Source organism: Felis catus, chromosome A1 (genome assembly GCF_018350175.1).
Source record: "Felis catus isolate Fca126 chromosome A1, F.catus_Fca126_mat1.0, whole genome shotgun sequence".
Taxonomy (NCBI): domain Eukaryota; kingdom Metazoa; phylum Chordata; class Mammalia; order Carnivora; family Felidae; genus Felis; species Felis catus.
Window position 1 is genome coordinate 169981902 of NC_058368.1, and position 12234 is coordinate 169994135.

General features: G+C 36.8%; 1 long non-coding RNA gene across 1 annotated transcript in view; it reads left to right on the top strand.

Annotated features, from left to right (window-relative positions):
- The first annotated feature begins 5749 nt into the window (after nt 1-5749).
- LOC123379300 overlaps nt 5750-12234 on the top strand; it is a 31628-nt gene continuing 25143 nt past the window's right edge. The window contains exons 1-3 of the long non-coding RNA XR_006583593.1: nt 5750-5966; nt 6804-6880; nt 7178-7281. This is a non-coding gene — a long non-coding RNA (uncharacterized LOC123379300). The remainder of the gene's footprint in view (nt 5967-6803; nt 6881-7177; nt 7282-12234) is intronic.

The window sequence follows — 12234 nt, forward strand, 5'->3', positions numbered from 1 at the left end:
AAAGATGCCTCCCAGGGAATCCAAGTTTGGAGAGAGAATGGACAAGATGTAGGAAATCTCAGTTTTGCTTTCTCAGAAGTTTCTTGAATGCACCTCCCCTTTATCTAACATATTAGATCTCGAGATGGCTAACCAAGGGCATCTTTGCTTATTTAGCAACCACATCCCACTCCTACATTGATGAACCAACTGGTGGTGTAATTGGTCAACCTATGACACTGACTGGTTTAGCTGAGAGGAAGAGCCAGGCATGCAATCTCACAGCTTTGAGGAATCAGATCATCCCAGGTGATAGAATCTGTCTACCCTTTACACCTCTTTTTTCCATTTCTGCCTGTCTTCTTCTCTTTAGACTGTTTCTGGGAGTAGCAGTTGGGATACATGTAATAAGTTTGTCCAATAACTTCAGACTGGCTGGAGTTAGGACTGATGGTAATCCCTGACCCTTCCTCAGATTCTTTTTATGCTCCCTGGGTCAGCAGCAGTAAACTCCTATAGTACTTTGTTCCTGTCCTCTTTGTCTCATGTCTCCTTTTTCGTGATGATGGCAGAAATGAATTCCTTTTGCAAGTTTTAAGTGTTTGAGTTCTTCTGAAGAACCTCATTTTAAAGGCACTTTCTATGTTAAGGACATATTAAATTCTGAGCCTCAATTTCCTCATTGGAAAAATGTAAGAGTTTAGCCATTAACATAGTGTTTGGTCATCAATACAAGTCAATAATAATAAAATAGTAACTACCAGTATCCTTATTACTATTAATTATATTAAGAATTTTGATACAGAAATGTTTTTCTTGTGAAAGATTCCAAAATCTTTCTACCACATACAAAAGTAAATATGCTCAGCCTGCAGAATTAGCAGCTTTTTAGCCTACATTCCCCAAAACATCTTATATTAGCAGAACCTATTTCTTCAATGCATTTATCCCAATGTATTATATTGTAAGTACTTGTTTTTAGGTCCTGCTCTTTTATTGGATTTTGAGTTCTTCAAGGACAAATGCCATGACTTAATTCACTTCTGTATCCTCAGGTGCCCAGTGCAGTGCCTGGTACTCAGTAGGTGTTCAGAAAATGCTTGTTGAATGAGAAGTTCTCAGGCTTAAGAAGATAGTGGGTAGTCATGGCACCTAACACAAGTGTCTCCTGTTTAAGAACCACAGACAGTCTGGACTTTGAGTTTGGGTTTTCCACATTACCAAGGAATGATAATCAGCTTTGTCCTCCTCCTCCTCCCTGCCTTATAACTCATGCTGCTATGGGTTAGAATCCCTGGCAGGGATAAGGCAAAGAGCTACTCAGGCAAACTTGGCAAAGTGCTATATATTTGGATAATAGGCCTATTCAGGTTTGGTGTTTGTGTTTGTTTCTTTGTTTAATGAGTCCATCCGGCATTTTTTTTTTCTCTTTATTGGAGTCCGATAGTTGCAGAACTTTCTTTTTTTCTGGTTTCATTTTACTCTCTTCTGTTATAAACGCATAGAGAGATCAACTTAGTTGGGAACTTATATTAATCTGGTATTCTACAGCTATGTGGCCATTTGCTACGGAGGGAATTGTTTGCAAGAATTATTTTTAGCATTCAGAGGTTTCTGCATAGATACCATACACAGGCCTTTTGGTTTAATAGTGATTTTTAAGAAGGCACAACTGACCTATGCATTCATCCAATAAATATTTGTTATGGTTCCAGTAAATTAGGCCAAGATTTTCCTCTACAGTTACTTTTGAAGATAAAGCACCAGGTAAGCAGAAAAGCTTCCTGGTCTCTAGAGCTTTAGCAGATATTTAATTCTCTTTTGCAGAATGGAATCAGCCAATGTTACAAATCAGACTCCCAGAATCCATCAGTGGTTACAACCTAGGGCCTTGGCAGGTAGGAGTGGGTTACACTGGATGATGTGAGGAGAAAAAAAGCAATTGTTGCCCTCTGTACCATACACGCTCTACCCCAAATGCATTTATGCTCATCTTACTGATTTGGTAGCTGGACTCAAACAGAGCCTGCCCACTTTGATTTGCTCCTTTCTCTTAATGATTTCCAAAGGTAACAGGAGAATTGCAAATAAAGGAACAAATGAGGAAAAGAATATACACCCAAAGTAGTTTTTAAACAATTCATCTGGAAAGCTTATGCACAGCTGCCTACGCTTCTGAAGGCCATTACCAGTTCCTGGAAGGATAATATCCCCACTTCCTGTTCACTGCATTTATCTTCTCTGCTTGGCAGGAGAAAACCATTCTGCTTTGCCTTGCAGGAGATCAGGGACCAATTTTCATCTCACCTGCTTTCATCTGAGCTCATACCACCACCTAGTAGGGCGCTGGGCATGTAGTGTTCAGTAAATATTTGTATGCTTTACTCAGTGGTGCTATTTTCCTCTGTACTAATCAAAACAAGACAAAGTCATTTGAGTCTGAGATATCTGGTCTGTTTAGAAACAGTGGCTAGGAGGATTCCAGGCACCTTTAGTAGAACAGCACACTATACCAGGTCACAGCCATTTTTTCACATTAGGTGTGACGCTAGCCCCCCAAATCAATACACGTGCTCTGATGTTTACCATTCCCTAATGACTACTGGAAGTGCTTTGTAAAGAGTAGAGTGACTCATTAGGTTCCAGTCCTGACTCTGTGTGACCTCAGAAAAATTACTCAACTTTGTTGGACATTTATTCTTTATCTGTACAACAAGAAGGTTGTGATAGATCGTTTCTAAGATTAGAATGGCTGAGATTTTCTCTGGGTACCAATACCACTCTTCTGGAATGCCCTGCCTGGAGCACTGCCACATTATGGATCAAAAAAAAAGGAATATGTGGGTTGTATATGATTTCTGCTGTCCAGGTGGAATGGTGACTTTGTAGATTGAATGTTACACATATACTAGCTGTGTTCTGACTCTTATTAGCTGTGTGGCCAAGGACAAGTTGCTAAATTGGTTTTCTCATCTCTAAAGGAGCATAACATTAGTACCTAAATTGTGGAGTTGTGATGAGATTTAGATATGGTGAAACATACAAAGCATTTGGAAGAGTGACTAAGACATGGTATACACTCAGTAAATGTTGGCTATTATTATTGCTGTTGTTAATGTTACATTTCAGTTATATACTTAAGATCTCTTTTAGCTCGGATATTTAATTATAAGCCAGTACTTGCACTTGATGAAAAATACTGGGCCAGCCTTAAGGTATGCATTAGAAGATGTGATTTTTGGATAATCTGTTAAATGTATTAGTGATTTACCACTAGGGGTCAGGAGCAATCAATCTTCATAGGAGGTTGCAGCTAGGTTAATCCTAATCCTACATCCAGTGGACTGTCAGTGATGATACATGCAACTGGGGTTTGTTCTTATTTTTGCTTTTCATTTATTTACCAATTCATAAAATATACAATTAGTGAATATCTACTATGTGCCAAACACTGTTGTAGATACTGGAGATAGAGTGATAATTAAAACAGATAGGAATTAAAGTCTTCAAGAACAGGAGTCTTGAAGACCTTAATTCTAGTGGGGCAACAGACAATACATAAGTAAACAAAGAAAAAGGTCAGTCTCAGATAGTGATAGGTGCTATGATGGCAGTAAAACCATCGTATGGTAGGGAATACTTTACATTGGATGGTCAGGAAAAGCTACCATGGGAACAAATATTTGAGCTGAGTTCTCATTCATTAGTAGGAATCCGCTACCTGAGGGCATGAGGAAGATTATTCAGTGGGAACAGCATGTGTGAAGGCCTTCTTGCAGGAGCTCTGTGTAATCAAGGAACATAAAGAAGCCCGGTGTGGTTGGAAGAGAGTTAGTACAGAGAAGAAGGGTAAGGGCTGAGTTGGGGAGTTAAATACAGACCAGATGGTTTGGGGCATTAAAGGTCCTGGTTAGAAATTTAGATTTTGTTCCAAATGTATTGAGAAGCCATCTGAATGTTATAAACAGGGAAGCGACACAATCTGATACACATTTTTAAAACATCATTCTGGTTTCTCTGTGACAAATGGATTTTTGCAAATGAAACTGAAATCGGGTTAACCAGTTGCCACTAATCCAGGTAAAAGCAGAAAGGGCTTGGAAGGTGAAGAGAATAGACAGATTTGGGATATGTTTCAGAGGTGGAGGTCGAAAGATTTGCTTCCAAAAGTGTTTTAATATCTTAGGTGACATTTTTCTCACATCTGAAAACTTCTTAAAAATCTGCATGCCCACCATTTCCTCAGGTATCTTCATTAGTCTGTAAGAATTCTGCTTGGGGTTCTCAAAGCCTGAATGCATTTATGCCACTTTTCTGAGTATTCATCTTGAGAAAAAAAATTGTTGCTCCCATGCAACTCACACACTCACAAACTGAATCAATAGGCCCTGTCAAAATAAATGTCATGGCTTGGGCTCTTAGAGATGTCTCTATGGCATTTATTTATTTATTTGTTTATTTATTTATTTATCATGAAATAAATTACTGGAAGTTCACAGCAAGTGATTAAATGCCCATTAAACCCTCACTTGTTATAAAGAGAGGGAATATGAATGAACCTGAATTCTTAAACCAAAGAGATCTTAAAGCGTGCAGCATTGCACCTCTTTGGGTGGCTATATGTGTGGGGCCTCCTTGCTTCCTGTCTTCCTTTAGAGTACAGGAGATTGAACTAGTCAATTTACAATGACTAACTTCTCCCACAGAGACTTTAATCCTAGTATCTCCCTTGCTGTGCCTGTGTCCCTGCTGCATTTTTGTCTATTAAGTTTTTAATTTTAATTCCAGAATAGTTAACATACAGTGTTATGTTAGTTTCAGGTGTACCTTATTTTCAAGACAGGTTGTCTTCGATTCCTCCCATCCCGGAGGACGGACTGGGAGCTCATCAAATGCCTTTGCTTCCATTCAAATGAGTGATGCAAGTCTGTTTTTATTGACCTTTCTTATCTGGTCACTTTCACATTTACGTGCAGACATGTTTTCCAGCAGAGTTTGACTTTCACTGTGGGTAAAAGTTTGGCTGTTCATTTATGAAGTGTAGAATATAAAATATAATTGATCAGCTAATCAGTATGTGGATCACTTGGATCTTTACATTTATTTTTAAAATTCCTAACCTTTCTTCTCTATTGTAAGCAGAAAGGACATTTATTGGAAACATAACAGGTAGCTTTTAGAATACAAGGAAAGACTAAGAGATTTAGAGAATGAGCATATCTGAGGTCAGATGGGGGTGAGAACTACCGCCAAGATCATAGTGTGCGAGAGCTGCCTGCACTGCTCCTACTGCTGGTCCGACACCACCACCCCGCCTCGCTGCTCCAGCACCCCTAGACGCCAGGTGATCCTGCCGATGCCCACGTTTCCATAGGTAGAGCTGCCACTGTTTTCCAGATGCCAGTGCTCCTCTCCCTTGCTGCCTCTGTCACAACCAGACTGAGTTCTGGACCATTCCTAGGCCTCTGTGTCACTGCCTCCAGATTCAAAGTCCTATGAAGCTGTGGCCCATTGGAAGCCATGGGACTATGTGCCCAGGCTCAGCTGGCAGGTATCAGGAGAGTTAAACTGGTACTTTTGGCTTCTCTGGTCAGAGGCAGCACTCTACATTTTAGTCTTTAATTCTGGGCTGTATATATTTAATTCTGGGCTGTATAAGATGTGTATATATATATATATATCTTAGAGATTCCTTTGGTGAAAGTCTGTTGGGAGTAATTTGTTTAGTGTATGACAAACTTAAGTGTCTATATTTCTCTCTTTTTCCGACAGTTTGATATCTAACTGACATAATAAACTGCATGCATTTGAAGTATGAAGTTTGATATGTTTTGAAATACATATATACCTGTGAAATCATAACGACAGTCAAGAGGGTGTATATATTCGTCACTTTCAAAAGTCTTCTACTGCCTTTCCCTGAGTCCTCCAAAGCAACTATAGGTTAGTTGGAACTTTCTAAAACCATGTGAAAATGCAGTCACACGGTATGTATTATTGTTTTATATCTGACTTCTTTCACTCAGTGTAATTATTTCAGGTTCATCCATGTTGTATGTACCAACAGTTCTTTCTACTGCTGCGTAGTATTCCAGTGTGTGTGTGTGTGTGTGTGTGTGTGTGTGTGTCACAATTTGTCCACTCACCATTTTATGGATGTTTGGTTATGTCTAGTTTTGGGCTATTACAAATAACATCTATCAATATTTGTGTACAAGTTTTTGCGTACACATGTGCTTTTATTTCTCTTAAAAAATACCTAGGAATGGAATGTCTGGGTCCTATTTTAGGTACATGTTTAACCTTTTAAGAAACTGCAAAATATTTTCCAAAGCATTTGTATCATTTTACTACCAGCAGTGCTGGGAGCAGTTCCAGTTGCTCCAGATCATCCCCAACTTTTGATATGGTCAGAAATTGACATAGTCTCTCACATATTTACAGTTCATGATCCAGTGGAAAGGAGAACATGTACTTTCTAATGCCATATATAAAATACAGTAGCGCCCCCCACCTGTCTGTGGAGGATATGTTCCAAGACCTCCAGTGGATACCTAAAACTGTAGATAGTATACTGAACCTTATATATACTATGCTTTTTCCTAAACACACATCCCTGTGGTAAAATTGAATTTATAAATTAAGCACAGTAAGAGACTAACAAAAATAACTTATAATAAAATAGAACAATTATAATAATATTAGGTAAGTGTGGTCTTTCCCTCTCAAAATATCATATTGACCTCTACTCACCCTTCTTCTTGTAATGATGTGAGATGATAAAATGAAATGAGGTTTAATGGCATAATTTGTCATAACTGTAGGCTACTGTTGACCTTCTGACAATACACAAGGAGGTATGAAGGAGGATCATTCGCTTCTGGACCATGGTTAACTATAGGTAACTGCAACCATGGAAAGTGAAATAATGGTTTTGCATTCTGCAGATAAGGTGGGGAGGGGGATTGGGAGGGGCTACTGTACTAGGAAATCATACTATCAGTGTGCCAAGCATTATCCTATGATGTTTTGTCCAAGAGAAGAGAGATATCGTAATTTGAAGTTTCAACAAAGAAAACAATAGATGTCTTGAGTTTAAGGAGCACAGAAAATGAGTGAAAACCTAGTAACATTTCCAATAAATCTTATGAATGATACACAGGGTAGACAGTGTAATTCTGGCTTTCTGTGTCCACAGGGATCAAGACAGGAAGGGGAATAGTGGTTCAAGATAAAAGACCTGGAGTATATAGTGCTACCACTAAGGAACCTCTGTGCTGACCCAGCAGTACTCAGTGTGAGGTAATAAATGAGTCCTAGAATAATTCTCTAAGTCAAGGGGGAAAAAAACCAATACAGTGGCTTTTTAGTATACCATTAAAGCTTAAAAGCGCCTATTGGAAGTCCATACTTTATCACTTAACTGATAACTATTACTTATGGTTAAAAGATTCTATCAGTGAATCATATATATAACATGGAAAATACTAAGTTCAAGAGGTATTCCATTACTGCCAAATGAAAATACCCCTCGTCTAAGTTTTCAAAAATGTTCTGTGTCATCTCTATATATTCAATATTTGTGTTTAGGCCTGGTGCTCCTTCAAGAAGGTGCTGAACTGGTGGAGATATACTTGATATATAGTTTCCTTAGTACAATCAAAGATGGTAGTGATTTGGTTAATATTCAGACAGAAATGTAGATGGTTATTTTGAGGTAGCAACTTATCTTCTGCCTCTTTAAAGTCTAATTTTTCTTTGTATTTTTACCTTCGGTATGGACATGACATTTTAATAGTGGTAAGAATGATATGATATAATTACGGGTTGCTGACGCCTTACAGAAATAAAGTCCATTGCATGATGGAGTATAGATTGGTATGAGATACTGATGCCTCTCCAGTGTTTCAGAACATAGACCAATTAAATTGTTTTCATCTCTTATAAGGCTTTGAGTAATTATCTCATGAAACTTATATGAAATTATAGCTATTTTAAATAAGTACTTGGTTGAGAGGAAGTATGGATGTTTGAGTTCTGAAACAAAGGTGAGAAACATCATTTGGCAACATTTCAAATGTCTGGCTTGACAGTGAAATGTTTATTCATCAGCTCTACCTTACCTACCTGGTTTCTCTCTATCTAATTAAAAAAATTTTTTTAATGTTTATTTATTTACTTTTGAGAGACAGAGAGAGAGCAAAAATTGGGGAGGGACCGAGAGAGAGGGAGATACAGAATTCTTAACAGACTCCAGGCTCTGAGCTGTCAGCACAGAGCCTGACACAGGGCTCAAACCCAGACCTTGAGATCATGACCCAAGCTGAAGTCGAACACTTAACTGACTGAGCCACCCAGGAGCCCCATCTCTCTATCTCATTAAATTGCTGTGATAGATTCCCTTTCTGGTTAGAAGTCTTACCTGCAAATGTAAGCATTGCTACCACACTCTCTCAGGTGTAAACTCTCCTTAAAACTAGGCATATGGGCCTTGGCTTTCATTGCCCATCCTTTCATTCCAAAATCCCAAGGCCAGTGTTCCATCACATGACTGAAATAGTCTTTAATTCCAAGTGCCAAGTGGCATGGTTCTATGAGGACCACAGGTACTGAAAGATGAAGCCATTTTATTTTATATACTCTGAACTTGCCTGATTGATTCTCTCATATTCATTGCATAAAATCAGGATGGCTTCTTTGTTCTAAACTGTAGGCTACACTGAACCAGAAAAGAAAGATCAGAAACAGAAAATATTCTGAAAATGGGTTTCCTAAAGGAAAACTCTATAACTGCAATTATCAGGAAGCTTCTAGGAATCTCAGCAATCCCTTTGGGAACTCATGGGAAAAGTGGTACTTCTAAACATATCCATCCCAGGAACATTGGTAAGCAAAGTCTTTAAAGTAGATGCGCCAGGAGTGAATTTTCTCAGTGAACACCATTAGTAGATCATGGAAATTTTCCATATAAAAGTTCAACATTGCAATGGTATATTTCTCTCATTCATTTCATTGAATAACTGGGGGTTCTTATTTTCTTTATGACACAGTGACAGAGCTAAATATTTGCTAAGGGTATATATACTCAAAAGTATTTTTACAACTAGGGAAGTAGAAAAAAAGGTAGGAAAAAAATCATACAATGACTAGTACTAGTGAAGACAAGATAAAAACAATCAATAGATAAACAGAGAACAGAGTTATTGCCGTGTGACAAGGAAAGAACCAGACTATGACTCATGACATCTGGGTGGGCCTTCATGCTCTGCTAGTTTTTTCTGGAGTGGATTTAGGCAAATCAAGTAATCTTTCTGGACATTCCTCACATATAAAATTGCACTGTTCAACCAACATTATGGGATTAGTTTTTTTCATGTAATCATATTTCTGAAGGCAGAGATGATACAAAGTGAGGTTCTTTTACATTTTAGTTCCCATTCCATTTCTTATATGAATTACCAGTAACTTTCTATATCCTGGGAGGTACGTTCATCCAGTTTGCTCCTATTATGACGTTCCCCAAAAGACATTACAGATACAGGTGACAGTCACTGTTTTTTGGCTAGGTGGACATATTTTGAATCTTCTCCATTTTCATCTTTATGATATTCTAGGAAACTACATTTTCTTCCTCAGCTTCCTCCACAGAGGTAGTCATGTTCTTCAATTCTGAATAATGAAATGTAACCGAAAGTTTAATGGAGTTACCTGGGGAAGTTTCTCTTTCCTGCTTGTGTTTTCTTCTCCCCTCTTATCGCTCTTTCAAATATTCCATATGATGATTCCATCTGTTTCCTGAGGAGACCATCTTGTTTCATGTTGAGCCACTGAACCTACCAAAAACCACCTCCTTCCAAACTTCCAGTTGTATGTAACAGACAAGTAACCTCGCCTGATTTTATACTGCTGTAAATTAGATTTTACGTTGCTTGTATTTTAATGTAACCCTGATACAGCACACCGTGAAGTAATATACATATAAAACTTCGTCATTATCTAAGGATAATTGGTGCTGAAAAGACCACTTAAGGTGAAACCATATAAAGCAGGACCATCAACATCATAGTGAATAGAGATAAAGTATTTAATTGGAATTTTATCTTAGAAAATGAAACTAAAATTGGTGAAAATGATTTAATGAATACCTAACATTTAAGTTATAATTATGACTACAGGCAATGATACCATTATGATTTTTTGAAACAGTTTTACCAAGGTATAACTGATATGTCACAAAATTTACCTATTAGTAGGTTCACACGGTTGTACAATTATAACCATAATTCTATTCAGAGCACTTCTATCACCCTAAAATTTTCCTGCATGCATGTTTTTTAGTCAGTCTCCACTCTTGCCTTCAACTACAATCATTAATTAGATTTCTATGTTTATAGAATATACATCATATTCAATCATGTGTGAATGATTGAATCATATACAATCTTGTGTGAATGACTTCTTTCATTTAGCATAGTGTTTTGACATATATTCATGTTGTTTCATGAATAAGTAACTTGATCTTTTGCTGAATAGCAATCCATTATTTGGATATACTACATTTTGTTTATCCATTCATAGATATTTGAATTGTTTCATAGATATTTGAATTGTTTCCTTATTTGAGTTATAATGAAAAATGCTGCTATAAACATTGGTGAACAAATCTTTGGGTAGACATAAATTTTCATTTTTCTTGGGTAAATACTGAGAAGTGAAATCATTGGGTAACATGGTAAGTATATGCTCAACAATTTAAAAACCTGCCCATTTTCCCAAGTGACCCTACCAATTTGCATTTCCACCAGCAATGGATGAATGTTCTGGTTTCTCCTCATGTTGCCCAACACTTGTGATTGTCTTTTTGTTTATGGCCATTCTAGACATAGAATGTCTAAATGTTGTCTCATTGTGGTCTTAATTTTCATTTTCGTAATGTCTGAAAAGTTGAGAAACTTTTCATGAATTATTGTCCATATGTATGTAAATTTTCCCCCACTTTAAAATTGATTTTTTCTATATTATTGCATTGTAAGACTTATTTATATTTTCATACAAGATACACAGCAATTTTTTATATATATGACTTGAAAATATTTTCCTCTCATTCTGTGGCTTGTCTGTTCATTTCATTAATGATGTCTTTTGCAGAGCCTATTTTAAAATAATGTCAAATTGGGGCGCCTGGGTGGCGCAGTCGGTTAAGCATCCGACTTCAGCCAGGTCACGATCTCGCGGTCCGTGAGTTCGAGCCCCGCGTCGGGCTCTGGGCTGATGGCTCAGAGCCTGGAGCCTGTTTCTGATTCTGTGTCTCCCTCTCTCTCTGCCCCTCCCCCATTCATGCTCTGTCTCTCTCTGTCCCAAAAAGAAATAAACGTTGGAAAAAAAAAATTTTTTTTTTAAAATAAAAAAAAAATAATGTCAAATTTATCAATTTTTTTATGATTAAACTTTTAGTGTTATAATTAGAAATATTTATCTAACCTAAATTCACAAGGATTTTCTCCAATACTTTATTCTAAAAGATATATAGTTTTAGTTTTTCACTTAAGTCTAAGATTCATTTTGAGCTTATTTTTGTGTGTTATATGAAGCAAGGACTTAAGTTTTTTGTTTAAAAATATGGCTATCCTGTTGCTCCAGCAGTTCTTTGAAGAGTTTTCCCATGCATTTCCTCACCACCTTTGCAAAAATAAATTATTCATAAATCTGAGGATACATTTCTGGACATTTACTTCTGTTTCATTGATGTAGATGTCTGATCTGATGCCACAATTACCTGATATCAGGTAGCATAGCATGTCTTCCAATTTTGTTATTTTTCAAAATTTTTTTGGCTAGTCTAGGTCTTTTGCATTTCCACATAAATTTTAGAAATAGTTTGTCAATTTCTTCAAGAAAGCATGATGGCATTTTGACAAGGATTGAATTCAATTATATAGATTTATTTGGGGAGAACTGTCATCTTAAAAACATTTGGTCTTCCTCTTCTCAAATACGTTATGTTTCTCAATTTATATAAATCTTTAAAAATTTCTCTCAGCAATGTTTTATAGTTTTCAATGTGTAGGTTTCATACTTTTTTTGTTAAATTTTTTTTCCTAAGCATTTTAACATTTTGGTGTTATTTTAAATGTAATTTTCTTGATTGTACTTTTGGAGTTTTCTTTCCTAGTATATAGAAATTTAATATGCATTGATCTTGTATCTTGATATTTTCTTAAATTTGGTTATGGACTCTAGCAGATTTTGTGTGAA